Source organism: Choloepus didactylus, chromosome 4, assembly GCF_015220235.1.
Source record: "Choloepus didactylus isolate mChoDid1 chromosome 4, mChoDid1.pri, whole genome shotgun sequence".
In the NCBI taxonomy this organism is placed as follows: Eukaryota; Metazoa; Chordata; class Mammalia; order Pilosa; family Megalonychidae; genus Choloepus; species Choloepus didactylus.
In genome coordinates, this window is record NC_051310.1 from 22,977,616 (window position 1) to 22,990,564 (window position 12,949).

The following is a 12,949-nucleotide window of genomic DNA, read 5'->3' on the forward strand; positions in this document are numbered from 1 at the left end:
TGTTAAATCCTGCAGCTGCTGTGGAAGACAGTTTGGCAGTTTCTCAGAAAGTTAAGGATAGAACTATCATATGACCCAGCAATCCCACTACTCATTTTATACCCCAAAAATTGAAAGCAGTAACTTTAATAGATATTTGCACACAACATTCATATGGCATTATTCACAATTGTTCAAAGATGGAAACAACCCAAGTGTCCATCAACTAATGAATGAATAAATAAAATATGTTATATACATTCCATGGATTATTATTCAGCTGAAAAAGGAATGAAGGCCTAATACATGCAAAAACAGGGATGAACTTTGAAGGCATAATGTTGAGTGAAATAAGCCAGACACAAAAGGACAAATATTATATTATCTCAGTGATATGAACTAATTAGGATAACTAAATTCATACAGTCAGAGTCTAGAACGTAGGCTACCAGTAGATGGAGTAGGGATAGGGAATGGGAAGTTAAGGCTTAAAATGTACAGGTTTCCTTTCTGGAATTATGGAAATATTTTGGTAAAGGATGGCAGTGATGGTAGCAAATCATGAATACAATTATTAGCACTGAAACACATATTTAAATGTGATTACAAAAGGAGACATGAAATTGCATATATGGTAAAGAATAAAAGTTTTTAAAAATCCATGGAACTAAAATACACAAACAGCGAGCACTAAATCAAACCACCATGGATTATAGTTTATATTACAATTATTAAAATATGCTTCCATCAATTTTACCAATGCAAGGTATTGGAGGTGAGATGGTATATGGGAATCCTGCATTTTATGCATGATTGTTCTGTAAACCCACAACTTCTCTAAGAAAAATAAATAAATAAATAAAAATACTTTCAACATCTCAAAAAATTTTACTTCCGAGTTAGTTCCACCAGGTGCAGGTGCACATGATATGAACTGCCCATCTTTAGCTGTCACCATTTAATTAAGCTTCAGGGTAAATGCCATTCCCTAGATTTGTGCATCAAGGTGGTTCTATTGTTATTCATTATTTGTAAAGATGTTACTGGACAATAAGCTCCAACAAAATGAGGTATTAATACATGAAAGAAAAAAGACATGGAATATAGAAAACAGTACCACCAATAAAACAGAAAGGAAAAGAAATTTCCACGATTGAGATTAAGGTCAGTTCTAAGTCTAGAGAAAAACAAGTTCATACTGGACAGGGATGCAGAAGTCTTAAAGTATATGCCTACAAGGGAAAAAAATGAATATGTAGATTCTCAGATGTATCATATCATTTTCTGAAGATTTTGCAGCTCCAAAGGAGATTTTGGTAATAAATTTAGTAACAGGGAGATTGTAGGACTAAGAAATGAATAATGGAAGCAATTATGAATTTTGAAGAAAATAAAAGATTACAGGTAAGAAAGTATATATTGCATGGCTTACTGGTGAAAAATATTTATGCCCTAATCATGATAATTTAATGTTGAATAGTAATTAAACTGAAAGTGATATACTGGGAGAAAGGGGAGAATGTAAGCATGTGTGATTTAAGTTGTGATGTGTGTGGATGCTAATTCCATGGTAGGAAATCAAGAGAATATATATATATATGATAGAAAATGCAAAGAGTGTAATTCATAAAAATGTTATTTGAGAATATGAAAGTAAATAGCAGAAGAAAATTCTAAAATATTTGAGAGTGGTTGGATCTGAGAAATGAAAATTGGTACTGGGTAGTGAAATGTATTTGTATAAGTATTAATATGATGCATATAAAGTTTTAATTAAAATATCTCTAAGTATACGTATCTGATTTGTTCAAATAGCAAGTTTATTTTGTTGATGTGATTCTTCTCAACTTTTTGCTGAAGGTTTCAATAACTTTTAAACTGAAGGGTCATATTATTTAAGACTCAAACTACCATTTGAAGACTACACAATCTCTTAATTGTGGCCCAATTGCTTGATTTTGATTGTGTTACAATTAGCCTTAGAGTAGGACAAGTTCTACTTGCAGAGAAACTGCCAACCCTGTATTACTATCAAATAAAATTTAATATCATTTCCTCTGATCAGTCAACATTCCCTTGCTTTGTCTTCATGTTTGTTTTTGCCTGTATCAGTTACCTTTTGCTGCATAGCAAACCAAACCCAGCACTTACAGACTTAATGTAACAAAAATTTATTTGCTCATGAGTCTGTGCACCAGCAATTCAGGCTGAGCTCAGCTGGACTCTTCTTTTGCTGGTCTTGCCTGGAGCCATGCATGCAACTTCTGTCATCTGGCAGTTCACCAGGAGCTGGATGGGCTAACCTGGTCCACCACAGTCCTGATGATTAGTGCTGGCCATCCTTCGGACACCTCTTGCAAAATAGTCTCTGTGATAGACTGAGGTGTGCACCCCAGAAAAAGCATGTTCTTAATCTTACTCAATCCCTGTGGGTGTGAACACGTTCTAAATAGGACCTTTCGAGGGTGTTAGTTTTAGTTAAGTTGTGGCCAACTGAATCAGGATGAGTCTTAATTCTATTGTTGGAAGCCTTATAAAGAGAAAGCCACAGAGAGTGGAAGTAGGAAATCAACAGATCTGTATGAGAAAGGAAAGGACATCACTATGTGTTGGGAAAGCCAAGGAACCCAAGGTTTGCCTGCCGGTCAGAACCCTAAGGAACCAGGGAGGAAGCGAGCCTTCAAGCTTCTGAAACTGTGAGCCCATACATTCTCATTGTTAAGCCAACCTACTGTATGCTATTTGTCTTGCAGCCTGGAAACTGACAGTCTCTCATCCTCAAAGTGGCTAGGCCAAGGATTCTTCACATGGTACTTCCAGGATTTAAAGAATGCAAGTTGAGGCCTTTTGAGGTTTAGGCTCGAACTACCACGGTGTCACTGTCACACTTTGCCATTGGTCTAAGCAAGTTGATAGGTCAGCCCTGATTCAAGGGGAAGAAAAAATGGCCTCCATTTCTTGAGGGGTGGAGCTGCAAACACTCTGTGGTCATATTTGATTAACTAAAGGTCCCAGTATTGACTCTCATTACGAGTTTGAAAGTAAGTGAATTTAAAGTGGCATCAAAATAATAATTTTTATTTGGAAGCCTGGGACTTGTTTATACTCATCTCTTCACATCCCATGCCCCTCTCCCCACCAACACTTACTCACACTTACCTTTGGGCCATTTTTGTGTGTATCTGTTTTCCTCAATATTGTAAGTTTCAGTAGGAGTAAAATTCATATCAATTTCACTCTTCTGTCTTGCAGTGGCTTAGGTAGCACTAGGTACAGTAAAAGCAGGAAAGATTTCAATACATTTCCACTAACACTATTAAAATAAGATATAGCAAGAAAAAACTCAGCAACAGTACAAGGAAGTTGAGTCTGAGAATTTCTAGATATGATTCTTTAGAATATATAGATGATAAAACCTGTGATTTACAAAATCAGATAAAGGAAACAAAGAAAATAACAAAATGTCAAATGTTAGCTAATTATAGGACAGATAGTCAGTTTTCAGCTGTTAAATGGAAAAAAAATCAGCTACTTTTTGCTTTTAATTAATATAAAGTCATTATTTTTATTAGGTTTTATTGTCTTAGTGGAAATCGGAAGGCAGTTGGCTGCTGGAAGGAAAAAAACATAAGTGCAAGGACTGTTAGCAGAAAAGATATGAATTACTGTATTTGATTCTACTTTTGTGTAAAAAAATGTATTATTCTTCTCATTGAATATCTGACCATATCTGGCAGGGAAACTTAGTGTGGTAAAAGATAGATGAATCATAGACTGAGGTCCAGAGAATAAACTGAAAAGATATTAAAGAATAACAAAATTTAAACCAAAGGTTTTATTAGATGATGTGGGAGCAGGAAATGGAAGTGAAAAGTCCTTTACTGGAACTAAAATAATGAATTATTTAGAGTAGCCCAAATGGATCTAACAAGGAGCATCGGAATAAAACCATGGAAAATTAATAATTATCTATCACAGAAATATTGCTAACATTGTGTATATAATGAAACTGTCACCCAGGAGACCTGCCTCATCTGACATAGAACTTTTCAATCTTAAAAGCCGAAATCTCATCTGACCCTGTAGCATCCCAGCCTCCCTAACCCATGCATCACTGTGGCAGAATGAATTATGTTTTCAAGCCATAAAGATACTTGTGTTTAATGAGTTATTTTGCCTGTCAGAAATGAATTATTTCAATAACTCAAATAATAGCAACAATACCCATGGTCAACGTCAACAAAAATGAAAACCTGTTCTACCAAAATTATTACCAACATTATTGGTAGAAGTACAGTCTTGGCATGTGCAACATTTGGAAAGTCTCTTCCAAGTTAATTGCAGTAAATGCTCTTCAAGGAAAAATAGTTTCAGTCTTCATCTTTCAGAAGGTCTCAGTCTCTCCAGCCACAAAATGGGTTCTTATGATGTCAGCTTCTTACCTATAGCAAATAAAAATGAAACAAACCAAAAAACAAACCAAAAAAAAAAAAAAAAAGCTGTGTTGAAAGACTATCTAAGAGATATTTAAAAGTTGTATAAGTTAATCTATGAAAGAAAGTAGAAAGCCCATGCCCACCAGCTCTCATTGGATACCTTGGAACAAATTTGTTTAGGAATTCAGAATTTGGGGGAGTTTAGAATGGTAATACAGTGTATCCACCTTGAATATTTCTGACAGGCTAGTAATCAAAACATTAACATTTCTACAGTGAAACATCTGAATGTTCATATTTAGTGGGAATGACCTCAAGTTCTACCACCAGATTGATTCATTTCAGGTCCAGCTTTGCCATCAATGAGCTTGGGGTTAAGATAATAGCTCGTTCACAGAAATGAGCTGAAGCAAATATCACAAATACATAAAGGATATTTGCTGTTGACCTTTCTAAAGGGCCTAATCACAAAAACAAAACCTCAGGCAGGATTGTTTAAAAGGAAATATATCCATTTTTATTGTGCATACTGAACAACCCATTAATGAAGGTTGTATTGCATTAAAGCTCACTCACTACATTTAAAATTAAAAAAAAAAAAAAATCTTATTTTAGACTCAAGGGACACAATCACATATTACAAGGGACATACCTTTTTCTGGAAATGTATTAGTCTATTTTAATTCTTTCCATCACACTGTAGCAAGCTTCTAGTAATACAGTGAGAAAATATCACCACTGTGCATTTTCCAACTCTCTGTGCTGTCTACAGAAAACTCCTGTTATGTAAAAACAAACTAAGCAACCTATTTATTAGAATATAAAACTGTTGTCATTCCACTAAGAATGAAATTTGATTCTTTGTTTCATCTGTACCACTTTTCCCAATATTTATATGACTAAATATCAACTCTTTATTTGAGCTAAGGTATATAACCATTAGATCCTTAGAACCAAAAGTACCTAAACAAACTCAACTCTGCTTAGTTACTGTATATAAGCATTTAAATTTTTGTACTAAAGCTTATTGATGCAGAGTTTGAAATGTTTTGTTTGTTTATAAGTTTTCTTGCAAACATTACAGATACTTTTTTGCTAGTCTTATTGCCATTATGTATTAGCCACTTTAGCACTTTTTACTGCCACCAACTTGAATTAACAGAATATTTTTTTATGAATCTTCTAATAAGTGTATGTAAATGCAAAAAAAAAATAAATCTAAGTTCTAGGAGTTGTAAGATTTTAAGAAGGTGGGAAATTTGTTCAAGCCAAGTATAACTTTAAGTAAATAAATGTGCTGCAAACCTTCTTAGTTTCATTAAGACTTGTTTTCCTTGCATATCATCCCATTTCATACAAATTCATGTACTGGATACTCTTTGGGGAAATCTGAGAAACTATTAATTTTATCTACTGAATTTTACTTGTGTCCATATTGAGTGTGTTTGTATATTTTCTTTAGCACATGTTTCTTTACAAACCATCTTCACTCCTCCCCCAAAGCCAGTGCATATGCTGAGGCCATGGCCAATCACATTCCTGGTGGGGAGAGTGGTGCTAAAGGCTGGAAGAAAAGAAACTAAAGAACATGACTAAGATTTCATGAGCATAATCTGTGCATCATCATACTGTAGCAAGCTTCTAGTAATACAGTGAGAAAATATCACCACTGTGCATTTTCCACCTGTCTATACTGTCCATGGAAAACTCCTGTTATGTAAAAACAAACTAATCAACCTATTTATTAGAAGATAAATCTGTTATCATTCCATTAAGAATGACATTTGATTCTTTGTATCATCTGTACCACTTCTCCCAATATTTATAGGACTAAATACTAACTCTTTATAATCTCCCTTAACAAAAACCTTCTTATTGCATTTACATGTATCCTGCACAGATTAAAGTTAAAGCCATTCAAAATCATTACACTGGAAAGCTTAATCCAGACACTCACCCAATTCATCATATGCTTACAGCTATGTTTCTTTTGTTTTTTGTTTATAATTCTCGCTTTGTTTGGAATTCTAAACCATCTAGTTGCATATTCAAAGGTTCTAAAAGCTCATGGAATAAGGTTTTAAAAAATCATTAAATATATATTGTTTATCAATCCAAATCATTATTTTCATATGAATTCACACTAAGCATACATAAATCCCTTTGGATCACAGATGCACAACCTTACGTACAAATCCTCAGTTTGCTAATCTGTGTAAAAACTTGGCAAAGAGTTAGGCAGGCACTTGCACCAAGGAAATAAAGTGACTCTTATCACACTTAGTTTCTCCTCTCTACTATTCTGACCAAGAAATAAACAATAACTGGCTATGGAATGACAGTCATGAAGATATCTTGTAGACTTTCCTTATGCCTTGGTCAGCTGAATTGCCTCCCAACAATCCTATTGAAAACTTTAGTATTTGCTTCTTTTCCTGTTCACAAGGAGAGGTGGGTAAAAATAAGTACTGTCTTGTGCTCAAAATGATGTCCCTAATATTCAAAGTTTATCTTGACCATAGCCCTGTCTCAGATAAATTCGCCCATAATTATCCTGGGTTTTAACTCAAAAGAAGAAAGGATTCTATAACATTTAGAGCTGTCTAATAACTGATCTTGCTTCTTGGAAACATACAGGAACTGTTCCAGAAAGGGATGTTATAGAGGAACTCAAACCCACCAAGGAACTTTGGATTAGCTGACAGCTCCAAATCTATGTTTTATAGTCCTATAAAGCAAATTTAAGTAGTACTGGCTATTTTGGGGTGGGAGGGATCTATCACGTTTTAAAAGGATGGAGCTTCCTGTGAAAGGATACCAGTTTTCAATGTCTGTCTTAGTTTACTGCACAATGGGCATTTAATCAATGTTTACTACTAATAATAGTAATAACATTAAAAACATAATCAACAATACAAGCCTCAGTTGCTGCCTAGCCTATATCTCACTGCAAATAATGAAAATGTCATCCTTTTCTAAAGAGCTATGGAGAGAAAGGATGTTTGTATCATAAACCTGAGAAAAGTCTGAGGAAACCACAGGGGTGTAATGAAATTGCATCACAAGAGATGACCTATCAAGGTAATGGTCATTAAACTGTAAGTTTCTATAAAACAAATGAAACTAATTAGATGGCCAAACCTAATTGCAAATAGAAAACCAATGCCTATTTTATTTTAAAATACAGAATACAACTTCTAGATAGTATATGATCCAGTTTAGGGAGGGAAAGAAGCTCGTTTGTAAATGGTGAAATGCTCTTTAACAATGAATCAATGAATAAATATGTTTAGCATTGAATTTGCCTCATGACCTTAATATGCTGGTGAAGGAAACAATGGAATAATTAAGCAACAAATATATTCATTAAAATAGTCAAAACTCTATCAGTTGCTACATGGATGATAAACGAATATATAAAAGTTAAACTACTGCCTAGTACGTAGATGCTGCAAGAGATGTTTCTCTCATTCTAACAACAATAAAAATGCAGATATACTTTGAAATCATAACTTTTTTTAAACTCATCAAAAGCTGAGTTCTCAAGGAAACACATACCTTCAATCCAAAGAGGGCCAGTTCCTTCCTAGGAGACCGGATGTGAAGAATGATCCCACTTGGCAAAGCAAGGGAGAAAGAGACTTCAGTAATAGCAGGTAAAACATAATTAGATAAAATATCTACTTCTGAAGATTAAAAGTGAGCTGGCATAACAATCCAAAAGTTCTGGGGGCACTAAAAACTAGTCACTCATTTACATTCCTTCCTACAAGGCCTCCATAAGGTACTACTGGGAACGAATGGGGGGCAGGGTAGAAGAGCAGAGTGTCTCCGATTGACATGAAAGAGGTGAGTGGTGGTATGGGGGTACACTCAAAAAACACCATGCACTTCTCCCAACTTTTATCCACAAGAAATACATGCCTCAAGCTGCTGGGATTGGTGTAGCAAACCCTCTTGGCAACAGGACACAGGCAAAGACACATTGCTGCTGGTACAAAGATAAAAGAAAAATTTTCTTCTCTGGAGGATGGTAATTTCTAGGATCCTAGGCTGACGACTAGTGGTCCATTACTGGAAAGGGGTCGGGAAAACCCCCACCAAGACAAACTGCAGATATAAAGCATAAATTGTCTGTCTTCGACAGGAACAGTATAAAAGTCCCACCCCTGAGGCTAAGATGCACAAAGCTTACCTAAGACTGAGGCTGCAGAACAACAGAAAACTCCCCATGCCTCCCCAAATGAGCCAAGAGATCAGACTACTAAGCAACAACAATCTAATGCTGATAAAGGGGTAAGTGTGTGGTGTGGGGTTCCTCTCTGTAGCGTAGGCTTGAGAGATAGCAAAAAGCTGAGGGTGGCAGCCCAACTATGAGAAAATCCCTCCAGCATCCTGGCCTCTACTCTAAGCACCAGTCCAACATCTGAAGAAATTGAGCTGAAGTCCACTGAAGGTAGCCATAGCAGTAACTAAAACTAAACCCAGATGAATAGATTGACTTCTTGCCTACGCTAGTGGCCTGATTAAAGAAGTGTGTTTGTTTCCAGATGTAACTATTGTTTAAGTTTCCATTGTTTTACATATAATATCCAGCATTCAATAATAATTATGGGACAGACAAAACAGTAAGAAAGAACCCATTATCAAGAGCCAAGCAACCAAAATACTGGCTCAATGATGATGCAGATGTTGGAATTCTCAGACTAAGACTTTAAAATAACTAGAGATTAAAATGTTAAAAGACGTATTTCTTTGAAAAGGTGGACAATATTCTTGAACAAGTAAGAAAATTGAGCAGAGAGATGAAAACCAAAAGAGAGATTCAAATTGAAATTCCAGAAACAAAAATGATCAGACATGAAGAATTTTTTCAATCGATTCATCAGTAGAATTGACATGGCCAGTGAGTATAGGGATATCAACTGTTCTGGTTTGCATATGATTCAGGGATTTCTCAGAACACATGATTTTCAGTGCTAAATCCTGGATAGACCCAGGTAAAATGAGATTGTTGGTTGCCCTAAATGAGTGTGAAATTAGGTTAATAAAAATTGTCTAAACTATAACACACACACACAGTGAATCAAACGGAACAGAGCATCCCAGAGCTGGGGGATAATATGATAGATGATGACCTAGAATTTCCAAATACAGGGAGGCAACAAATTAATTGGCCAAGTATATCAGACTATTCCAAGTCAGGGGGAAAAATCAAGACGTCACAGACACACTGCTGAAATCTAAAGATACACAGAAAATATTAAAGGCAACCAAAACATGGGGTAAAAAAGGACACATTACACACAGAAAGATGCAGCAGTAGATAAGATTACGTCACTAGAAATTAAGCAAGCCAGAAAACAATGGAGTGACAACTTTAATATATTTAAAATTGAAAAATCTATCCACCCAGAATTCTATACCCAGTAAAATATTTTTCAAAAATGAAGGGAAAATAAAGACTTTTTCAGACAAACAAAAAGAAAAATAATTCATTCAAGAAAGAAGAGAATGGTACCAGACAAAAACTTGAACTGACAAAAACAGACACATAGATACAAACATGGGCTAACATAACAGTCCAAACAAATACTCCATAAATGATAAAAATAAAGGTAAATAAAATAGGTTTTCTCCTTATTTAAAAAAAAAAACTGTAAATATAATCTGTTGTCTAATAAAAGATTATGGGATTTATTACATTTGTAAATTATGACAACTCTAGGACAAAGAATGATAGGGAGAAATTGGAAATACATTATGTAAGTTTATTTTATTATATGTAAGGTAGTATAATATTACTTAAACTGTGATAAATTAAAGATGTATGTTGTAAATCCTGGGGTAAACAATAAAATAAGTTTAAAAAAAAGGAATAATTTTCAAATAGGTGTTAAAAACTTCATCTAGAGCTATAAGTAATTTCATATATCAAAAGGCATCATAAAACAGTCAATTAATCTAAAAGAGGAAAAGAGTATATAAAAAAGGAAAAAAAGTAGTAAAATGATAGATTTAATCCAAAACATATTTAAAAATGCATTAAATATAATTGGTCTGAATACTCCGGATTAAAAATCATAGTATTGAATTGGATGAAATAGCAAGATCTAACCATACATTATTTACAAGAAGCCCATTTTAAGTATAAATATATAGATAGGTTAAAAGGCAAAGGTTGGAAAAAATGCATAAAAAAACAATCAAAAGAAAACTTGAGTGCTGTGCTAATATCAAAGTAGATATCAGAATAAGGGGTTTTACAAGTGATGTAAAGGGATATGATATAATGATTAATGCAAAAATTTATCAATAAGAAATAATAATCCTAAATATGTGGATGCACTTGATGATACACGTTCAAATGCATTAATAAAAACCAGATAGAACTGAAGGGAATAATAGACAAATTCACAATTATATTTGGAAGCTTCAAAACTTCTCTTTCACTAATTGATAGAACATTAAGCCCATAAGGATATAGATGATCTTAAGAACACTATCAACTGACCTGAATTAATGGATATTTATAAAATAAATAAATGGATATTTATAAAATGGATATATGATTGGCTATATGAATCATTTTATGGATAAAACTGTATTATTAAGTTCAAAAGTTGGAAAGAATTGAAATTTCCACTAATGGAATTAAACAAGAGATAAGATATATATAGAGAGAGACCATTTATGTTAAATAGTATGATAGAGACAAAAAGTGACACAGGAGTTAAGAGAAAGGTAAATATGTTAAGGGTTGAATTTGTTGAAAAAGATTTTCTTAAGGACATATAATTTATTCTGATCTTTAAAAATTTATCTATTTCTGATGAAACATTTTCTATTTCTTATTCCCATCCATGATCCATTTTTATGCTACTGTTATATAAATTCAAATTGTATCATATGAGTGGCTTGCCTATAAATTCTTGATAGCTCCCTATTTTCAAGTCCAAGTATATCTAGTTCCTTAGCATTGTACAAATTCAAAACCAGGACCAGAATAGTCTGTTTGGCCCATCTTTTCTGTGGATGGCCATGTTTTTCGATGATAATACTGACTAGCAAATCAAAACTTGAATCCTGAGTAGTTGATTATGAAATGCAAGTCATATGGATGTAGTTGGAATCCAGAAGAAACAGAAGAAAAGAGCAAGTGTTGGCCAATGAGACAAAGAAAGAGTCTGTACCACAGACCAAGTAAAAACAGATTGAAGAAGAATTTTAGTTACAGATTAATCCAATATTGGGAGATAGAAGGCACAATGTCAAGAATGAATCCCAAGAAAGAACAATAAAAGAAGGGTAGAGAATGATTGCTAAGAACAAAGTTGGAGAACTCTAAGAGTTGGGCAATAGGATGGTGCTTGCTTGGCCTATTGCTTCAGACCTGGGTGAAACAAACTTAACTAAGTATAAACATCTCATACTACATCTCCCCCAACACATAAATCCAAATTTTCAGGTTGCAAACTTCTGAACCAAGGAAGAAATAATTTTGCCTAAATGGTGTCAGCCTTCAGAGACATAAAAAAATAAGTAAAAATGTAATTAGTTGCCAACATTTTAAAACTGGGATAATTCACATTAAAAATACATATTTTCCATTGCTCTAGGAATATCTAAAAATCTGTCTTTGCCAACCCAGCATTCCACCCTAGTAAATATTAGCTGGAGTCTCTTCCTCCACAGCCCTTTATTCGTATTCTTTCTGCACAGCCCTTTGCTATAGTCTAACATCTAGCTGGTTTAAATTCTTTCAGTACTTTCCTGGCCCAGAAAGACATTTGAGAGTTTAACCTCTATTCTAATCACATGAAAGTACTCCGTGTCCCCCAGACATTGAATAAATGTCTGTATTGCACTCCTTTTGCGCATACATTTCCGCACTTTGGATTTCTTTCCCTCTTCTGTCGCTTGGGTGAATTTATCCTAACCATTCAGGACCCAGTTAAAGGTTTTGTCTTCTGTGATGAACTTTAATGCTCAGGCAGAATAAAACATCTCTTCCTTTATGTTTTCATAACAATTTACATTTTTCTGTTAGAGCCAAGACTGCATGTTAGTTGTTCACATGCTTCTCTCCCATGCGGTTTTTAAAATCCTTGAGAGCTGGATTTACTTTTATGGATCTTTCACTTCTAAAATCAAGACACTGCTCAGTGCAATGATAGACATTGAATTTCAATCCATACCAAGAGAGACCACCTAGATTTTTAGGAGTGAACAAAGGGGAGGGGGATAAAAATTCTCATTTCAGGGGACAACCCAGAGTACTCTTGGCAAACACTGATAGCGACTGAAAATTGTGCAGAGTTTGGAAAGAATATCAAAACTGTGGCGTGATGGGATTAAATACCACTGCACAGTTATCAATATTTTAGCTCAGTTATGGGAAGTATCAGTAGTAGATGCAATACTTTTTAAGGGCATCAGCAGCCTAGAAGCAAGAGCACTGACCTCAAGTGAGTCAGTCATAATGATTGATTTCTGGGTGCTATATTCTCTGCAGCATCTCCCCTCAGGACAAA

At 34.5% G+C, this 12,949-nt stretch overlaps 1 long non-coding RNA gene across 1 annotated transcript in view; it reads right to left on the reverse strand.

The window, feature by feature from the left end:
• Window positions 1–4,376: 4,376 nt before the first annotated feature.
• LOC119531042 overlaps window positions 4,377–12,949 on the reverse strand; it is an 86,728-nt gene continuing 78,155 nt past the window's right edge. The window contains exons 2-3 of the long non-coding RNA XR_005216174.1: window positions 7,974–8,031; window positions 4,377–4,421 (exon numbers count right to left, since the gene is read on the reverse strand). This is a non-coding gene — a long non-coding RNA (uncharacterized LOC119531042). The remainder of the gene's footprint in view (window positions 4,422–7,973; window positions 8,032–12,949) is intronic.